The 21,706-nt window shown below is 41.4% G+C and overlaps 1 protein-coding gene across 8 annotated transcripts in view; it reads left to right on the top strand.

The window, feature by feature from the left end:
• Positions 1–979: 979 nt before the first annotated feature.
• LOC125461742 (gamma-adducin) overlaps positions 980–21,706 on the top strand; it is a 254,847-nt gene continuing 234,120 nt past the window's right edge. For 4 of the 8 annotated variants that reach the window (XM_048550867.2, XM_048550859.2, XM_048550860.2 and 1 more), the window contains exon 1: positions 1,811–2,007. The gene's annotated coding sequence lies outside the window, so the exon portion shown is untranslated. Of the gene's footprint in view, positions 1,089–1,108; positions 1,274–1,810; positions 2,008–21,706 lie in introns of those variants that run through there. The other 4 variants (XM_048550862.2, XM_048550861.2, XM_048550863.2 and 1 more) reach the window with 4 other exon arrangements.

Below are 21,706 nucleotides of genomic sequence, written 5' to 3'. Positions count from 1 at the left end.
GATACAACGACAAAGTACTACACAGTGAAATTCTATTGAATATTAAATGCAATGCACGAAATAGTCCTCTTCTATTATTGCACAGATACTCAGGGTTTTTGTGAGATCAAGTAAACAAGAAGCATAAGTGTGTGAAAATATTTGCCTATGCAAATGTATCATTGCTGATCATTGTTAAGGCATAGAGCAAGGAAATGACTGCTGAGAAAGAATAGTACCAACGACTGCGAGCAATGAATGCTTTTTCTACTTCAGGGATGTGCTTCAGAATTAAGCAATACAGTAATGAAAACCTAAACGATGTATGCGATGTTCGTTTGTTTCTATCTTCTAGGAGGATGTAGTCAAATTTTACAGCACACGCTCCACATCAAAATCAACTCAATAAATCAGAACTTTTCTTCCCCCTCAAACAATTCCCGACTTTATCCTAGCTAATTTCCTGTCTCTTTTTAATTAATTGGGGTCTTTCTTTCACCCTGGCATAGACGTTTCTGGTTCTCTTTGTGTTTTACAGCTGGAGTTAACGCCTCCCCTCCCCCCGCATCCAATTCACTGCAGATCCACTAAATTCTCCCATTGTGCGGTCTCCACCCAGTCCACATTAAGGGTCAACAGTGCTGGCAAGTATGTTCATAGCAACACAGAGAAAGTTCCAGCACTTTTGAACTATAAAGACTATTCTGTAAGTATTCAGTTTATCATAATATCCTTCGTTTCACTGGAGCTGCGGGGGAAGAGCTGAAAAAAAATCGCATACTGCATTTGGTCTCCCCGCCCCATCCTAAAAGACAGATAACACTGCACAAACTGAAAAGAAAAAGGCAGATGGGTTTCTGTATAACCCACACTGTATGTATTTCACATTGTATTTCACGTCTTGTGATACTGCAGTCTTCCAGCTGTTGACCACATGATGACTGCTGTTAAAAGTAGTAAAATCCCTGCACCAATTGAAACTGGTCCATGCTGGGAGGTTTTATCAGTTATTGCACGTACGGTTAAAAACAGATCACACCATACAAAAAAAACCTCCACACAGGCGGGTCCACGCCTACTTCTTTCTTGTACAGCTTCTCAGGATAAAGGTAGGGATCAGAATAGTTGGAAAATTAAAAAAAAACTCTGGAAGCACTAATTTGATTTCCTTGCGGACATATTCACAATCTTTATTTAATACTAGAATGTGTCGAAAGACTAAAGATTTATGAGAATAAGCTTTGCTGTTAAACCACAGCTGGGTGGTCATCAGATTGCTGCTTCTCTCCCTCAGGTAATGATTACTCAGGCAAGACGTCGGGAAATTTAACTCATTAGCGCTGCCATGTACCGGGTCAGATTTTAACTTAGGAGACTTTCTTTAAAAAAGAATATTTTAAGTCTGTTTCATCAGTCACCCAAACCCTTTTTATGGGGCCCCGGGGGGCGGGGGGGGGGTCTACGGCAAAAGGCTTTCTGAATGAATCATGCGGTAGTCCTCCGAAGTTGTTTTTTTTGTATATATGCCACGCTTGTCTAGCATGTTTTTATTCTAACACATTGCAGCGAGAGGAATAACACACGGCAGATGGGGGGGAGGTAAAACAGTGTTTTGGATGGAGAGCATTTATGTATTTTCAAAGAATTGTACACTACACCCATGAACTCCTCGCCTTTAAATATACTTACAAATGCGGGTATCGCTGTGCGTGGGCCTCTTGCCCCTGAGCGGAGTCAGTGGGGGGGGGGGGGGGACCGTTGGCCGTTTATTTTTAAACGGCCCCGAATATTCAGGCTCGTGCGGCGCAGCCCGCCTCCGGCTAGGCGCAGGCGCAATTAGGGCCTGGCCTAGCTCGGCCTGGTTTAGGCGTCGTGTCCGTCCATCTCCGCCTCCCCACCCGCCTCTTTCAGTTCGATTCATTTTGCCTGAACTCTCTCGGGGACGGGGCTTCCCTGCCGGACGCAATTTAAAACCAACGGAATGTTTCTTCAGACGTATTGCGCGGTGAAGAAGGACTTAGCAAGGAGGTATCGGTAGTATTTCTGCGGCTTTCTCTGGTCTCCCTTTAAACGTTTCACTGTCCTTCATATAAAGAGGGGAATATCAGTTTGTTGTTTATAATCGAGACCACGTTCTTTACAAATGGACCGGCGCGTTCAAAAATGCTGTTGGAAAGGTTTCTCCCTCCCCTGAGGAATTTAGAAGGAATCGTGTGTTTTCTCTTTCCTCTTCTCCACCCCAGTGATTGTGGTGTAAATAATCTTTTATGGCCGCTTTGAACCCTAGCCCCGGCGTGGTGGTTGCTTGTCCTCCCACCGCTATGTGGCTTGCTTATTCTCCAACAAATCTGATGCAGCAGCGAGTGTAAAACAGTTTTTAATCAGGTTCTCGTCGGGTGTGTGTGTGTTTTTGGTGGTCGTTTTGGTGCTTCTAGCTTGTGGCGATGAGGATTTCGGTGGAGTATGTGCGTGGGTTGCACCGACTGTGGCTGTTGTTCAGCTTCCCTTGTCCTTTGGCGGATGAATGAATATCAATAGCAAAAGTGGTGACTGAGATTCACAAATGCCTGTTTTCTTTTTTATGAAAAAAAACCTAACTTAATCACAGAAGATTCTTTATTAAGAACCGCTTTGTGATAGGACTTTCCGTCAGACTTTTAGTATAGCAGCTGGATTGTAGTGAACAATAACACGTTTTGTTTTCCAACTTGTGTTATGATGCGTTAAATGACCCTGTGGGAACTCTGCGGGGACTTGAGGTATTTATTAGCAAACAGTAGATTTAGCATTATTTTTACTGTGCTAAGGTGGGTTTTGTTTTTGAACTGGAATGTATTGAGAGACATACGATTTTTGAGAGAATTCTCCCAGGGCACATCAGCTTGTTTCAATTATCACAGTTAATCACTCAGTCATTTATTTGGTCTTTGAAGCATTGACTTCTCTCTGTATAGTATGGATTGGAATGGCCACTTTTTAGTCAGATGTTTCATTTGCAATTTTCATCACAAATATATTAATGTTGCCTCAAAAAATGCTGTTGTGATGTTATAGAGTTGCCTGAATAGGTGTATAATTCAAGAACAATTTTGTACAGTAAGTATGTTTAAATGATTTAAACAGAATTTTTTTGGTTATTTAAATCACTTGTGCAGTTTGTATTAGCACTACAAGTGTGAATGATCAGGTCTTGGATCTGTCTGATCAACAAAATAGTGGCATGGGAGAGGGGAAATATGTCTTCAAAACTTTGGGGGGGAAAATTGCAGTATTTATTTCAATGTTTCTCCTATGTTATGCTGCAAAATGTGGCAATATGTAAAGCTCTGATTATGTAATCTACTGGAACAAGACAGCAATTTACGTTTATGTATGAACCTATTTTGAATTTCTCACTTGGTTTGTAAAATGAACTGGGTTGGAGTCTTGTGGAACAATGTACGTAACTCCAAGCCAAAACATTTCTGGGTTCCAAGTCCCACCTGCCCTGGAGGTGTGTCACAACATGTGTGAACAAGTTGATTTTAAAGTAACTAGAAAGCGAACTGGGATCGAACATCAGGCCTCCTAACAGAGAAGTATTATGCCCAAAATATGTATTGTGAGCTACCTTTTGATATTGAACACTTGTAATCCAATTTATTAATGCCCTGCTTGTTTAGACTTAAAATAGAGTCGTAGGCTCAGACAGCATGGAAACATATGTTTTGGCCCAACTTGTCCATGCTGACAAAGTTTCCCACTTCCTGCATTTGGCCCATATCCCTCTGAACCATTCCTGTTCATGTACCTGTTGAAATTTCCTTTGTTTTTTAAATGTGAAACGTACCTGTGCGTACCACTTCCTCTGGCAGTTCCTTTGCACATACAAACAACCCTCTTTGTGGAAAAAGTTGCCTGTCAGGTCCCTTTTTTTAAATCTTTGCCCTCACCTTAAATCTATGCCCTCAGGTTTTTGGACTTTTTCCTCTCTCCTCCTCTCCCCCACCCCCACCCCCCCCCCCCCCACCCCCATGAAAAAGACCTTGGCTATTCACCTTTATCTATGCCCCTCATGATTTTTTAAAAACCATTATCAGGTTTTAGATTAGATATGTAGCTCCTGAGATTTGTAGGATCCTGGAACAAACCGAGCAGAAACAAGCAAGGGAATTCCTGGAGGCCTGGTTCTCCACTAAGAGAGCCATCAATAAACATGTAGAGCTAGACCTTGTATACACTCCATTGTGATAGAAAACCGGAAGTGAAATAATCCAGCTCAATGATATACAGGTTTAAATAATGGGCGAGGAAAACAACAGCGCTTCATCAGAGGCTGCACTGATGATGTTGCCCAGCAAGGTAATGAAATGCCTGCAGACAGTGTACCAGCTCAGCAAGTCGACCAATCACACAACCTCTATAAGGTCATCCTTCAACCTTCCACACCTCAGTGGGGGAAAAAGTCCCAGCTTCTCTTAAATTCAGAACCTCCAATCCCAGCAACATACTAGTAAATGTTTTCTGCACCCTCTCCAATTTAATAATAGCCTTCCTATAACAGGGCAACCAGAACTGCATGCAGTATTCCAAAAGTGGCCCCATCAAATCCTAAAAAAAGTCAAAATGATATCCCAGCTACTGTACTCAGTGGTCTGAGCAGTGAAGACAGGTATGCTAAACACCTTCTTAACCACCCTGTCTCTAACTGACGCGTGTACCTGAACCTCCCAGGTTACTGTTTAACAACACAATCCAGGTTCTTACATTAACTGTAAAAGGCCTTTTTTTTGCTTTACCTGAATGCAATATGTCACATTTATCCAAGTTAAGCTCCGTCTGCCACTTCTCAACCTAATTGATAAAGATCCCTCCGTACTGTTAGATAACCGTCTTCACTGTTTACTGTACCACCAATTTTGGTATCATCTGCAAACCTATTAATCATCCCTCCTAAATTCTGATCCACATTGTTTACTTAAATGACAAATAACAGTGGTCCTAGCACTGATCCCTGCAGAACTCTGCTGGTCGTAGGCTTCTACTGCCCTCTGTCTCCTACTGTGTGGAGAAAAATAGTTGAATTTCTGAAGCTGCTGTCTGTTGGTATGTCCTGTGAACACCATGTGATGAAACAGTAGATGCTATTTTGCCTTGTGACAATCCAACTGTTGCTTGTGCTCACTTTGGAAGAAGTCATGTATCATAGTCACCCTACTGTAAAAAGCCCATGCGAAGTGTATAACTTGCTTCACGACCTGGATGTGAGTTTGCTCGCTGAGCTGGAAGGTTAGTTTTCAGACGTTTTGTCACCATTCTAGGTAACATCATCACTGAGCCTCTGACGAAGCGCTGGTATTATGTCCCGCTTTCTATTTATCTGGTTAGGTTTCCTTGGATTGGTGATGTCATTTCCTGTTCTTTTTGTCAGAGGATGGTAGATTGACTTGGAGCCAATCTACCATCCCCTGAGAAAAAGAACAGGAAATGACATCACCAACCCAAGGAAACCTAACCAGATAAATGGAAAGCGGGACATAACACCAGCGCTTCGTCAGAGGCTCACTGATGATGTTACCTAGAATGGTGACAAAACGTCTGAAAACTAACCTTCCAGCTCAGCGAGCAAACTCACATCCAGAACCTCAACCTGAGCTACAAATCTTCTCAAAACTCACTTGCTTCACGATCTTTGCAACTAAAATTGTATGCGTTCCCAATGATGGTTTAACTGTGTTTCTTATTTCACTGTCAACATTAACCTTTTTGGAGTAGGGTGGAAAGGGGTTTGTGGGGGTAATAAAAGCTCCCGGTGGCTTGTGACTATATTGTTGATACAAGTTAGCCAGGAATGAGCTGAACAAAGGGTTTAGGAGAGCAATAAGGGTGCATGAGAAAACCTTAGCAGATAGGATCAAAGAAAACTCCAAGGCTTTTTACACGCAGAACAAGAGAATGGCCCTACCCATTCTCTGGTCAATCAAGGATTGTGAAGGGAATTTCTGCACGGAGCCTAAAGAGATGGGAGAGGTCCTTAATAAATACTTTTTGTTCAGTATTCACAACTGAGAGGGACCTAGTTGTAGAGGAAGACATTGTGAAACAGTCAGATAGGCTAGAGGAGGTTGATGTTGATGTTAGTGAAGATGGCATGCTAGGAATTCTGAGGAAGTTGAAGATAGATATGTCCCCTGGGCCTGATGGGATTTATCAAAGGTTTCTATGGGAAGCAAGGGACGAGATCACAGGGCCCTTGGTGATGATCTCTTTTGTCCTTAACTGTCCATGGATATAGTGCTGGAAGATTGGAAAGAAGCAAACGTCATTCCTTTGTTCAAAAAAGGGAACAGGGATAACCCCACAAATTACAGGCCAGTTAGTCTTATGTCAGTGGTGGGCAAATTATTGTAAAGGGCTTTGCGATTTATGATCACTTGGAAAGGCACAGTTTGATTCATGGTAGTCAGCATGGATTTGTGAGGGGTAGATCATACCTCACCAACCTTATTGAATTATTTGACGAGGTGACCAAATGTGTGTGAAGGTAGAGCAGTGGATGTGGTATACATAGATTTAAGTAAGCCGTTTGACAAGGTTCCCCATGGTAGGCTCATACAGAAGGTAAGGAGCCATGGGATCGGGGGAAATGTGGCCCATTGGATTCAGAATTGGCTGACCCTGAGAAGACAAAGGGTGGTAATGGACGGAAAATATTCAACATGGTGCTCAGTTACGAGGGGTGTACCACAAGGATCTGTTCTGGGTCCTTGTCTATTTGTGATGTTTGTTTGTAAATGATTTGGATGAAGGAGTGGAAGGGTGGATTAGCAAGTTTGCGGAGGATACGAAGGTGGGTCACGTTGTAGACAATGCGGAGGGCTATTCTAGGTGACAAAGGGACACTGATAGAATGCAGAGCTGGGCTGAGAAGTGGCAGATGGAGTTTAACCTTAAAAAGTGTGAAGTGATTCATTTTGGAAGGACAAGCTTGAAAGCAGAATACAGGGTTAACAGAAAGATTCTTGGCAGTGTGGAAGAGCAGAGGGATCTTGGGGTTCATGTTCACAATTCCCTGAAAACTGCCACCCAGGTGGATGGAGTTGTTAAGAAGGCATAGGGTGTGTTAGCTTTTATTAATAGAGGGATTGAATTCAAGAGCTGTGAAGTTATGCACCAGCTATACAAAAGCTTGGTTCAGCCACGTCTGGAGTATTGTGTCCAATTCTGGTCACGTCATTACAGGAACGATGTGGAAGCATTGGAAAAGGTGCAGAGGAGACTTACCAGGATGTTGTCTGGAAGGGAGAATAGGTCTTACGAGGAAAGGTTGATAGAGCTAGGACTTTTCTCTTTAGAACAATGAAGGATGAGAGGTGACTTGATAGAGAGGTACAAAATGATCAGAGATATAGATAGAGTAGACAGCCAGAGACTCTTTCCTAGGGTGGAGGTAGCTTTTACGAGGGACATAGTTTTAAAGTGAAAGGAGGTAGATATCGGGGAGATGTCAGAGGTAGGTTGCTTACTCAGACTGGTAGAGGTGGGGAATGCATTGCCAGAGAGGGTCGTGGAGTCGGCCTCATTAGGGGCATTTAAGCAGCTATTAGATAGCCATATGGATGATAGTATAAGGTAGGGGTGGAAGTTAGATAGACCCTAGGTTTAAGGTGAAACTTCGGCACAACATCGTGGGCCAAAGGTGTACTGTTCCATGTTCTATTGCTTGGTTTGATATTGGGGCATGCAGATTAGGGGAAGTGTTAGATCTGATCCTTATCTTAACCAGTGTTGTAGTGGGGCACTAATTTGACCTCTGTATTCTAAGAGTTTGAGGTCAACAGTAACTTTTTTTTTTCTTATCTAGTGGCTCAAGACAGTAAAGAAGTTTTGTAAGATTACGAAGGGATCTAGATCAAATGGGTCAATGGGCTGATAAATGGAGATGGGAGTTCAATCTGGATAAGTGTGAAGTAAGGCATTTTGGTACTACAAACAAAGATAGGGCTTATGCAGTTAATGATAGGACCTTGGATAGTGTTGTAAATCAGAGACTTGGGGGATGCAGGTACATAATTCTCTAAAGTTTGTGGCACATATAGATAGGGTGGTTAAATAGGCATTTGGCGTGCTTGCATTCATTGCTCAGTCCTTCGAGTGTCGGAGTTGGGACATTATGTTGAGGGTGTATAGGATATTGGTGAGGCCTCTTCTGGAATACTGTCCTGTTCTGGTCGCCCTGTTATAGGAAGGATATTATCAAGTTGGAGAGGGTTCAGAAGAGATTTCCCAGGACTTTGCCTGGTATGGAAGGTTTGAGCTGTAAGGAAAGGCTGGGACTTCTTTCTCACTTGAGCATAGGGGTTTGAGAGGTGACTTGATAGAAGTTTATACACTGAGAGATAAAGGCAGAGTTAATAGGAGTTGTCTTTTCCCTAAAATGGGGTATTTCAAGATGAGGGGGCACATTTTTAAGGCGAGAGGAGAGCGATTTTAAAAAAGACATGAGGGGCAAATTTTTTTACATGGTGAGTGGTTTGCGTGTGGAATGAATTTCCTGAGGAAGTGGTAGTTGTGGGGACAATCACAATGTTTAAAAGGCATTTGGATGGATGTACGAGTATGAAAGGCTTGATTGTACATGGGCTGGGAGTACTTTAGTTTGGGATCATGTTTGGCGTGGACTGGTTGGACCAAAGGATCTGTTTCAGTGCTTATGTCTCTAAATCTTCTGCAATTTGCTGATGAAAGTCCCAGACCTGCCTCATGGCACATTGCAAGATTCGTTCTACAGTCGCTGTTCGTAATCACACTTCAAGGATTGTCACTTGGTAAAGTGACAGTTAATAAAGTACGGTACTTTGGTTATCATCCCTCACCAGGAGTTCTGTTCTACTTTTATATGTTATGAGCTATGGGTGTATTTTTAGCATGTCTGCAAAGAGCTGCCTTCTGAGCGCTAATTATTTGAATCTAATTTCAGAAAGCATTGTGTATATCAAGTAATCTAACTTGGAGCACACTATTTTAACTTGCTTCCAGATTTAAAATAAACCTGATGTAACAGAGCTTTGTAGAAACTTTCCATTGTAAGTATCGTTTATATTGCTTGACTTTGTCTCCAAAATTAGATGAATTTGATGGTTCACAGGAATAATGTTTTATTCCTAGATTGATAGTTCTGCAATTTATCCCTGTGGGATATACTGAGGGTGTGAAAGTGTTTTTATAAATTTTAAGTTCTTGTGATTTTTAAAAATTTTTATTTCTAGCTTTAAGGTGCTGCAGTGTGTTAATTAATTTTGAGCAGTTTAATCCAACCTTGTACTGGGGCACAAATTGGTTTTTAAAAAAAGCTAAATTAAAGGAATCCACTGAGGAATGGTTGGTGTGGGAATGGAAGAAGTTAAATGGATTGAGTGGCAGGCCCTTGGCCAACTTTTGCAGTTATAGATCATTGTTAAATTAGAACACAGAGGGGCATGTCCACATTTTGTCAGCTGCACCCACAAAAGAGGTGGCTGATGCTAAAAGTGCAAAATTGTCCAATTTATCTTGTTCATAAAATTTAGTGAAACAATTTTAAAATGCCCTGTACTTTACCACTGAAGAAAGAAGGCTTTTATTTTATCTTACTCTTGGTTACTGTGACGTATTCTATATAACATTTGTTTTTGATGTGGTGACAGCAAATTCAATGAACCTAATGAATATTTTCATCAAATAATGTTATGTGGTTTAGGCTAAGTATACATGAGCAAGACCGGATCATCACGAGCTGCAGTGCAAAGGGATCACAATCTGAAATTAACACAATGCTGGTGAAACTCAGCAGGTCTGGCAGCATCTGTGGCAAGAGGTGAAGTTAATGTTTTCCATTCTGAGGGGTCATACCAGATTGAAAGTTGTTGGAAAATTAGTTGTTTTCCTGTCTACTGACACTACCAATCCTGCTGAGTTTCTTCCGCATTCTCTGTATTTGTTTCAGATTTCCAGCATCTGTAGTATTTAGCTTTATTCGATGGTCTGAAATTGTTGAACTTATATAATTTTCAGCCTTTCAGATTTAATCTAATCAAAATATGAAGTGCTGATTGTAAAGCTTTTTTTTCTGAGCTGCAAGAATAAAAGAGAAGTACAGCACAAGAACCGACCCTTTGAATCTCCAAGCCTGTGCTAATCATCATGCCCAAACTAAAGCTTAAAAAAAACCTCTGCCCTTCAAATCTTGAAGGGTAGTACCCAAAACATTTAATTTTCCTTTTCTCCAGATGCTGCCTGTCTTGCTGTTTTTCTTCCAGACTCCTGTTTGTCTACCTTGGATTCCGGTATCTGTAATTTTTTTGACTCAAACCTTCTGTCCTTGTTCATTTCATATCCCCCTATTTCACCCCCTGCCCCGCCCCGCCCCGCCCTGCCATTCATGTAACCATCCACATGCCTGCTTCCACAACCTCTGCTGGCAGTGCGTTCTAGACTCCTACCACTCTGTGTGGAAAAACCTCCCTTGCACATCTCCCTTAAACTTCCCCCCCTCTCATCTTGAACCTATTCCGCCTTGTATTTGAAACTTCAACCCTGGGCAAAAGCCCCTAACTATCCACCCTATCTAAGCCTCTTTCGGGTCTCTTCTCAGCCACTGTCTTTCCAGTGCAAACAACCCTAGTCTTTTTTTTTAAAACCTTTTCCTCATGTCCAGTGCCCATGACAGGGCAACGTCCTGGTACACTCTACCAAAAGGGGAAACTTTGCACAGCGTAGCCACCAAAACTGCACACAATGTGGTAAATGCAGCCGAACAAGCCTTTTATATAGCTGCAACATGATTTGTCAACTCTTGTACTCCATGCAACAACTGATGAAGACAAGCAAGTTATATGCTTTCTGAATGATGTGAGCCACCTATGTTGCCACTTTTAGGGAACTGTGGATCTGGATGCCCAGATCCATCTGTATGTTAATGTTCCTAAGGGTTCCATCGTTTACAGTTTTTACTCACACCTAATTTTGATCCTCTAAAATGCATTCCCTTGCATTTGTCTGGATTAAACTTTGTCTGCCACTTCTGTCTCCAAGTCACCAATCTATCTATATCCTGTTGTATCCTTTCACAATTGTCAGCACTATCAGTAACTCTACTAATATTCATGTCATCTGCAAATTTACGAATCAGACTGCCAACAAATTCTTCCAGATCATTTGTATGCACTACAAACAACAGAGGATCCAAGATTGATTCCCTGTGGAACACTAATAGGTACAGTTCTCCATTCTGAAGAAAGCCCTTCTGCTGCTACCCTCTGCCTTCGATGACCAAGCCAGTTTTGTGTTCATCTAGCCAGCCCACATGTGTGATTTTAGTTTTTTACCAATCTGCCAAGTGGGACTTTATCAAATGCTTTGACCAAGTCCATATAAACTACATCCACAGCCCTTCCCTCATCAATTATCTTGGCCACCTCTTCAAAAAAATTCAGCTAGGTTGGTGAGGCATGACCTTCCTCCTACAAAGCCATGCTGCCTGTTGCTAACTAGCTCATTTTCTTCCAAATGTACACAAATCACGTCCCTCAATATCTACTCCAAGAGCTTCCCTGCCACAGATGTCAGGCTCACTTGCCTATAATTTCTGGATTATCCCTGCTTCCTTAAACAAGGGAACAACATTAGCTACTCTCCAGTCCTCTGGAACCTTGCCACTGGTCAGAGGATGTAAAGTTATCTGCTAATGCCCCTTGCCTCTTATTCCCCCAGAGAGTGACAAGCCCCCAGGGCCAGATGGGATCTACCTTAATACAATTTACAATATCCAAAACTTCCTCCTTCAATGTATTGACCTTACCTAAATATTCTCACACTTATTCTTGACCTCAACATCAGTGATGTCCTTCCCCTCTGCGAATATGGATACAAAGTTCTCATTAGGAATCTCTCCCACTTCTTGTGGCTCCACACATAACCTCTACTAACCACCACCACCACCCCCGTCCATGAGCAGGCCTGCTCTTTCCTTTGCTACCCCCTTCTAATGTAAGCATAAGAACAATGAGGGTAGGAAAGATTCTGAGAGGTAAGCATCAGCATGTGATACAGTTAAAGTAATGGGAAACTGGAGGCTGTGCTCCACAGCTGTGTCAGTGCAGCATTAGCTCTTGTTAAATTAAAGCAAGTTTTCACATGAAGTAAGGTGGACAGCAGTTTGTAATAATGCAACACAATAGTCTTATAGTACCAAATATAACCAAAAACTTGTTTGACATTCCTTCTTTGCAACAGGACTGGTCTGCTGAAGCTGGCTCGGCTTGTTATTGGCAGAATATTCCATTAATGATGCTGTTTTCATCACCTTAGGCAAGAGAAACTGCTAATCCAATAGTTACAGCATCAAAACTTAGATGGTTTATTCAATTCGTGATGACTCATTCCACTGTGAATTGATAAAAGCACTCAAAGTGCCTTGGACAGAACAAACCATCGGAGTCCATTTTGCTGCTTGTAACTGCTCCGTGTATCCGCTCTAGTGAGCCTAGGAATGTCATAATATAAATGCATGCATCAAAATTTCAACCCTTTAATTAACTAAGGCATTATGTCAAACTTCAACTATAATTATAAAAAACACCTGTTGAAGGGAACAATGATTTGGTGACAACTCTCACCTGAAGAAACTCTCCACAAGTGGCAATTTACTTTTGTGGTCGTGTCTGACCAGAAGTAATAGTCACCTGTTGAGAAACTGAACAGTGATACAAGATTTTGAAGGTCTCCCTGAAGAATACATAATTGAAAATGAGGACAGTTGTGGACTACAGTGGATTCAAAACATATGGCCTGAATGCCAGATCTGCACTTAGATCAAAATTGTATGCTGGTGATAAATTTTTAAATTGGTCTTAGTTGATCCCCCAGGATTAATTGTTGTTTGTTCAATTTTAAAATGAGTGATAACTCCAGTGTATCAGGTTTTTTTTTCCCCCTGAGGGGATTTGAATTGATGAGTTCTTTGGGGTTTGCACACTCCGTCCAGTGCTTTGACTTTTGTCTGTGCATTTTCAACTTTGAAATCTTTTATTCAGTGCCAGCTTGAATGAACTGTCTCCATTTTGGTCAGCCTCCAAATTGTGAGTCAGAGTGAATATGTTTTGAGCTCTTTTGGGATGTGCTTGAAAGGTCAGTTCTGTTCTTCTGGAAGTCTCCTACTGTGATTTGAATTCCACGTCAAGTCGTTGCTTCAAAAGATTTGTAGCAGATACAAAACATGTCCCTCCCAGCTGAGCTAGTTTTGACCAATTAATGCCTCTTTGGGGAAAGACATCCAATGTTTGGTTAAATATTGATGTCTAAGAACTGCCAATGAAATGATGAAGACATAGTGAAATATGGTCAATAGATCAGATCTCAAGATATTGGCATTCTGAAGATTTTATGATGACTATTTTGCCAAGATCAAACCACCAATGACTTCACGTTCAGCCATAACCTTGTTGAATGGCAGAGCAGACTTGAGGGACTGAATGGCCAACTCCTGTTTGTATTTCTTATGGTCTCCAAAACAAGTACGCATTTTCTTAATTGGCTGTTGTGTCAGTGTCAACGTCCCCATCTCTAGGTCGTGCCTGACTTTAATTCCCATCTGCCCCAGGTGTGTCATGATATGTTTGAACATGTTGAATAATAACTACTTTTTAAAAAGGTATTTTCATCCATTCAGCCAACTTTAGCAAAATGGGCAACAAGTTCCGAAGATGATGCCATTGGCAAAGAGGAATAATGTTCATAATTAAGTAAAAACTAAAAGAACAGCGGATGCTGTAAATCAAACTAAATAGACTTTTCTGGAAAGTTCAGCGGGTCTAACAGCATATGTGGAGAGATACCTGAGTTAACGTTTTGGGGCGAGTGATCCTTTCCCATATTTAAGTTGCTGCTTTTGTCAATGTATGCTTATTTGTTTAGTTATAATCTATTGTATCTCGACATTCACATTTATTTGTGGGAGAAATAAAATTTATTATTTGAATTGATTTCTATTATTTATGGCTACTGACTGGTACTTCTGAAAGGATCTTGTCTTGTGTTCGTAAAACCCTTTACGTAAGTTTGAAAGAAGCAGTTACTGAAGCAGATGAAATTAATTTTTAAATAAACTGATGGACCCTATTGGCCCACATAAAGTGCTGCCTACAATCTCTTTTTACTCTCCAGTATAATTCTTCCTTTTCTCCATATTTTGAAAGAAGTAGGTAGTCAACTTGTTCAGACATATTATGACACACATGGGGCAGATGAGAATTAAATCCAGGCACAACCCAGAGACGGGGACGTTAACACTGTCATAACAGCCCATTAAGAAAATGTGTACTTGTATTGGAGACCATAAGAAATAGAAACAGGAATTGGCCATTCAGTCCCTCAAGGCTGCTCTGCTATTCAATAAGATCTTGGCTGAACGGGCATTCGTCATGTCTGCTTTCCTGCCCTTTTCCCATAGTGACTGATTTTTTTTCCCCTACTGATCAAGAATTTATCTGCCTCAGCCTTAAATGTATTTGAGGACACTTCCTTCATTGCTTTCTGTGGCAAGGAGTTCCAAAGATACTCTGCCTTTAGAAAGGATTTTTTTTTCTCTCATCTCCCCTTTATTCTGAGACTAGGACCAAATGTCACACAACTCGCCCAAGGGTGAACCATCCTCTTAACATTTACCCTGTCAAGCCCCTTAATACTATGTTTCAATGAGATTACCTCTCATTCTTCTCAACTCCAGTGAGTATACAAAAATATTAACTAAATTAGTCCTTGACTTGGTAGTTTGGTGATATTAGGTCTTTGTGAGGCCCTGAAAAATGAGACGACTGAAGAAATTAGATGGGGTAGAAGTTGAAATGGTTATGCTGGTCAGAGAATCTTGTGTGGGATACAGTCTCGGGATATGGGGTGGATAATTTACGAATAATGAGAAATGTTTTCAGTCTAAAAGTTATGAAATGTTGGGAATTCTCTTTCCAGAGGGCTGTGGAGTTTCCATAATTTGAATCAATTTAAATCTTAAAGCATATCTGTCAGGAAATCAAGAATGGCTGTGCAATTGCAGTTGATGCCCAAGATTTTTGTAGTGAATGGTAAATGGCCTGTTTCTCATTTCTTTTTGTTTCTTGTTTTCTGATGGTGTTGAATCAGATTAATACCAGCTTTATCCCTGTTCCAACCCAATTGGTTTCAGAGTACTATTTTAACCTCACTGCGAGCTTTTGTGCTCCTGAGATGCTGCTTGGCCTGCTGTGTTCATCCAGCCTCACATTTTATTATCTTGGTTTCAGAGTTTGCCTCCTTACCTTATCAATTATAGATATAATAGTCATGTGGATCAGATCTGACCTGTTGCAGTGATGTGAAGAAAAAAATGCCAGTGTATTTTTTTCTTGCATACATTTTAAAGATGTAATAACATTTTGTTGGCTAACATCTTGCCCCCCAAAAGGAGTTTGCCTCCTATCGCACTGTTCAGCTATTGAAAGGCCCAGAAACGTTTAAACTTGAATCTAATTCGTGGTAATGCATTTTGAGAAGAATGGCCAGATTTTGTCATTTTATGGTGCGCCAATGTATAAAGAAAATTTAACATACCATTTAGTTTTTCTTCCAGTAAAGTGAACGACAACTTAAATTTGCTTTTGATTTAACTTACAAACTTACAATTTTTATGTATTGAGTTTGGTTCATGCCGTCTTGCAAATTTAGTTATTTTTTAAAATAACCATACAAATTCGTGAGCAAGAACAGGCCATTTGGACCCACTAGTCTGCTCTTGCATTCTAATGGCCAATCTGATTCATGGTCTTAGCTCCACTTTCCTGTCCACCCACTAAAGCCCTAGGTTCTCTTTTTTTTTAAAGTGAAGAATTGTGCTTTGCCTCTACTGCCCTAAGGATAGTTTCACAGACTTGTGACCCTCTGAAAGAAATTAGGATTCATAGTCCTTTTCACAAAGTCAGTTACTTTGTCCCTCCTCCCTGTTTGGAATATGTAGCATTTTTCACCTTCACAATGGTATTGCCAAATACATTTTGTTTTCAGTCAAGACTTGAAAGTATGTCATAAGACAGTCTCTTCCCACACTTGAATGATGTGGGCAGCAATATGAATTCATGTTTTAAAAATTTTTTAATCTGACTTTACCTCTAATTTCATATCATAATTGAATGGTAGATAGTAAGCAAAGGTCAGTCTATAACATTTAGTTTTCGTATGCATTATTAGTAGTGTTATAACATTTTTTTTTGTATGATTCATACCATTGTTAGCTTTATCTGATCAGAATAAGAATGTAACATCAATGTGTAATCGGTCTGTAAAGGTTTCCTTTTATGATCTTTAGAATTTCATTTAACTATATTTTTGACTAATAGTTGAAAATGCCATCTCCACCAAACTACTTATTTAAGATACTTTTTGATTCCTCAGCTTCACTATGTGACTGAGTAAATTATAATTTAGAATCGTACAGCTGAGAACCAGGCCTTTTGGTTCACCGCATCTGTGCTGACTAACAAACACCAAGCTATGCTAATCCAATTTGTCTGCACTTGGACCATAGTCTAATGTGTCCTGGTATTTCAAGTGCTCAATCATACACTTCTTAAAAGTTGCAAGAATACCTGCCTCCTCCACACACTCGAGCAGCATGTTCATATTTTTCACCTAGTAGGTGGTAGAAATGATTTTCCTCAGATCCTCTCTAAACTACTTATTCAAGTATTTGCCATAAACTAATCCTCTATCCATGCTAATATATTTATCCCAATGACATAATCTAATATCTTGCCTAATAAAAACTTAAAGAACTGTGGATGCTGTAAATGAGGCACAAAAACACACATTGCTGGAAGCTCAGCAGGTCTAGCAGCATCTAAAGAAAAAAAAAACCAAGAGTTGACATTTCGGGTCCAGTGAGCCTTCCTCCGAACAGGAAGGGTCACTGGACCCGAAAGGTTAACTGATTTATTTTTCTTCACAGATGCTTCCAGCAACTTCTGTTGTTGATCTTACCTATTAACCTTTTTTTTTGTTGACACCTTTTTTTGTTTTTTAATGGAGTGCTTTTTTAGAAACCTAGATATACTGCATCCATAATACTCACGCAAACATGATTTAAGAGCAGGTCATTCAGTGCCTTGAGCTCTGCCTTCTCCTAAAATTGTGGCTCATCTGATTTGTGACCTCTACTCCACATTGCCATCTACTGTGACAATCCTGGCCCTGTTAGTCAGCCATTTATCTATCTCTAACTTAAAAACATGTAATGATTCTGCCTCCATCGCTGTCTGGGAAGAATGTTCCAAAGATTTGCATATCCGAGGGGAGTTGACAGTCCAGTGGTATCATTGGATTGGACTGTTAATCCAGAAACGCAGGTATATTCTAGGGATCTGAGTTCAAATCCAGCCACAGCAGATGGTTGAATTTGAATTTGAATTCAATAAAAATCTGGAAATAAGAGCTGAATGATGACCATGAAACCATTGCCAACTGTTGTAAAACCTGCTCCTGAGATGCTGCTTGGCCTGCTGTGTTCATCCAGCTCCACACTTTGTTATCTGTGATTCACTAGTATCCTTTTAAGGAAGGAAACTGCCATCCTTACCTGGCCTGTCCTACGTGTGACTCCAGACCGACAGCAATGTGGTTGACTCCTAACTGCCCACTGGACAATTGGGGATGGCCAATAAGTGCTAACCTAGCTGGCGATACCTATGTCTCATGTATGAATCAAAAAAAAATCTTCCTTTATTGCTGCCTTAAAACAAAGGCTTGTTTTTGTATTCTCACCTGTGGGATGTGGACATTTCCTGGCTTAATTGTCTGCCCTTGAAGGTAGTGAGATATTAATGGGTTAACGTCCCCTGAATTTTTATGCTCCTTAACTCCCCTCACAAGGGTATGTGAACACTGTCTCAACTTCCTGCCAGAATAGGATTGGGCGTGAAACATATGTAGGGGTGTGGAACATCTGTAAACACAAAAAGCATTAAGCTCAGTAATCGTTATGGCTCTACCCACGCTGCTGCCTACCCCTGTTTCTGCTGAAATGGCCAGGTCAGTGACCTTTGATCAAGCCAGGCCGTTGTCACCACTTGAAATAGCATCTGTCGTTATCATATGACCATCAAACTTTTATCCTGTTCTCATTGTAGCGACGTGACCACATACTCATGATGTTTCAGATCTAATAATTGTTTTATGTATCTGCCAATTCCAAGGGTATAAAAGCGGGGACTGTCCCCTGTTCGGAGAGAATCGCTTATGATACTCAACACTCTGTGCCGGGTTGCGTACAGCGATCCTCCACAGCTTGTACTTAATAATAAAGGATTGTGTTTTTGTAACCAGGCCAGTATCTTGCTCTTGCATCAATTCTGTGAGGGTCTCTGAAAAACGAACCGAACAGTAGTCATGAGGTACTTTTTTTGAAACACTGGTCCAGGTGTCGTAGGTTGATCTACAGGGCCTTTAGGAAGGGAATCCCAGGATTTTGACCCAACAACAGTGAAAGCTTGATGATATATTTCCAAGACACAATGATGAGTGACTTGGAGGTGGTGGTGTTCCCATGTCCTTCTAGATGCAACTGGTTGAGGGTTTGGAAGGTACTGTCTAAGGATCATTGGTAAATTTCTGCAGTGCATCTTGTAGATACTACTGCTATTGATTGTTGGTGTGGAGCGAGTGGATGCTAATAGATGTGGTGTCAGCCTCTTGTGTTGAAGCTGCACCCAACCAGGCAAGTGGAGAGTTTTCTATCACAGTCCTGAGTTGTGCCTTGAGGATGGTGGACAGGCTTTGGGAAGTCAGGAAGTGAATTACTCACTGTATCCCTAGTCTCTCACCTGCTGTTTGTAGCCACTGTGTTTATGTGGTAAGTCCAGTTGAGTGTGTGGTCAGTAGAAGTACCAAGGATGGTGACTGCGGTGAAATTCAATGATGATAACACCATTGAATTAATAAGCGGTGGTTGAATTGTCTCTTTATTGGAGAAATCTGCAGTATAAATGTTATTTGCCACTTGTCAGCCCAAGCCTGGATATTATCCAGATCTTGTTGCCTTTGAATATGGACTGCTTCAGTGTATGAGGAGCTATGAATGGTGCTGCAAATTGATCAATAGTTGGCAACATCCCCACTTCTGACCCTGTGATGGATGGAAGGTCATTAAAGATGGTTAGGCCTTAGACAGTACACTCAGGAAATCCTGCAGAGGTGTCCTGGACCTGAGATGACTAAACTCTAGAAATGCCAACTATCTTCCTATCTGCCAGATATGACTCCAACCAGTACAGAATTTGTCCCCTGACGCCCATTGATTCAGTTTTACCAGGGCTCCTTCCTTCCTCATTTGGTCAAATACGACCTTGATGTCAAGGACTGTCACTGTCACCTTTTCTCTGGCATTCAGCTCTTTTGTCCATGTTTGTTTGAACCAAGGCTGTAATGAAGTCAGGAGCTGAGTGGCCCTGGCAGAACCAAACTGGGCGTCAGAGAAGATTATTGCTGTGCAGGTGCTGTTTGGCTGTGTTGATGACATCTTCAACAAATTTACTGATGATTGAGCATATACTGATAGTAATTCGCCAGAAACAAAAACAGAAGTTGCTGGAAAAGCTCAGCAGGTCTGGCAGGATCTGTGAAGAAAATTTCCAAGGTAATGTTTTCAGATGTGATGACTCTTCCTCAACTGGCTAGGTTGGATTTGACCTTTTTTTTGTGTGCACAACATACTTTGGCATTTACCTGACAAATGTGGAGAATTGCCTATGATGTCATTATACTGGAAGAGCTTGTTTAGAGAAGTGGCGAGTTCTGAAGCACAAGTCTTCAGTTCTGTTGCTGGAATGGCATTCGGGATCCAAAGCCCTTCCAGTATCAGGTGCTTCCAGCCATTTCTTGATATCATATAGAGTTAGCTGAAGACTGGTGTCTGATGCTGGGGACCCTGGAGGAGGCGGAGATGGGCCATTCACTTGGTGCTGCTGGCTGAGGATTTTTGTGAATGCTTCAGCTTTGTCTTCTGGGCTCTTCCTTCATTGAGGATGGGGATTTTTGTGGAGCTACCTCCTCCAGTGAGTTATTGTTCACTACCATTCATGACTGGAGGTGGCAGGACTGTAGGGCTTAGATCTTTGGTTGTCACATTGCTTACCTCTGTTTTGTCATTTGCTGCTTCTGCTTTTGGCATGCAAATTGTCCTACTTGGCAGCTTCATGAGGTTGACACCTCTTTTAGGTATGCCTGGGTCTGCTCTGGTGTGCCCCCCTGCACTCTCCATTGAACCAGGGTTGATCCCCTGGCTTGATGGTAATGATTGAGTGGGAGATATGTCAGGCCATAAGGTTGCAGATTGTGTTGGAGAATAATTCACGTGCTGTTGATGACCCACAGTGCCTCATGGATGCCCAGTGAATCGTTAGATCTGTTTGAAGTCTGTTCCATTTAGCATGGTGATAGCGCCACACAACATGGAGGGTATTCTCGATGTGAAGGCGGAACTGCATCTCCAAAAGGACTGTGCTAAGGTCACTGTTAATGATTCTGTCATGGACAGGTGCCTCAGCAACCAGTAAATTGATAAGGATGAAGCAGAGTACGTTTTTTCCCTCGTGTGTTCTCCCATTACCTGCTACAGATCCAGTCTAGAAGCTATGTCCTTTAGAATCCGACCAGCTCGATCAGTGGTGCTGTTGCCAAGCTAGTCTTGGTGGTGGACGTTGAAATCCCCCACCCAGAGTACAGTTTAAGCCTTGCTATCCTGAGAACTGATTCTTCAGTTGCAGGAGGGTGGTACGTGATAGTCAGCGGGAAGTTACCTTGCCCATGTTTAGCCTGAAGCCATGAGATTTCATTGGGGTCTAGTCATTGTTGTGTACCCCAGGGCAACTCCCTCCTGACTCCGCATACCACTGTGCCGGAAATCTCTGCTGGATCTGATCTACTAGTAGGACAGAGCATATCCGGGGATCGTGATGGTCTTTGGGACATAGTCAACTGATTCTTGAGTATAATTAATATGTGAGACAGCTCTCCCATTTTAAGAGGACTTGCAGGGTCGTCAAGTCTGGTGCCTAGGTTGATGCCAGATGATCCTTTTTTAAAAATTTGCTTTGAAGCCTCAACAAAGAATTGATACTTGCGCTTGCTCAGCCATTTCCCAGGGAAGTTGAGAGTCAACCACATTGCTGTGGTCTGGAATCGTGTGTAGGTCAGATCGGATGAGAATAGCAGACGTTTTCTTTCTTGAGGACATTAGGAAGCCAAATGTGTTTTCTGACAATTGCCGATGGTTTCATGGTCATCAGTAAATTCCGAACTGGAATTTTTTTTAAATTGAACTTGAACTTAAATTCTACTTTCTGGCATGGTGGAATTCTCACCCGAGTTCCTTGAATATTAGTTGAATTTCTGGATTAATAGTCTAGTGATAATACCACTAAACCATCAACTCCCTCATGAGAATCCTTATTTTTAAACTGTGTCTCCTAGTTCTAGTTTCCCTTCTTAAGGGGAGACATCTTTTCTTCAATAACTGTCAAGCCCATAGATACTGTGCAAACTTTCCTCTGAAGTTAATCCCTAATCCCATATATCAGTCGAATGAGCATTCTCCTGAACTGCTTCAAATGCATTTACATTTTTAATTAAATAGTACAGAAACGGTACATCATACTCAAGTTGTGGTCTCATCAATGTTTTTGCACAA

Source organism: Stegostoma tigrinum, chromosome 20 (genome assembly GCF_030684315.1).
Source record: "Stegostoma tigrinum isolate sSteTig4 chromosome 20, sSteTig4.hap1, whole genome shotgun sequence".
In the NCBI taxonomy this organism is placed as follows: Eukaryota; Metazoa; Chordata; class Chondrichthyes; order Orectolobiformes; family Stegostomatidae; genus Stegostoma; species Stegostoma tigrinum.
The sequence above is the reverse complement of the archived record's forward strand: the minus strand, read 5'-3'. Positions and strand labels throughout refer to the sequence as shown.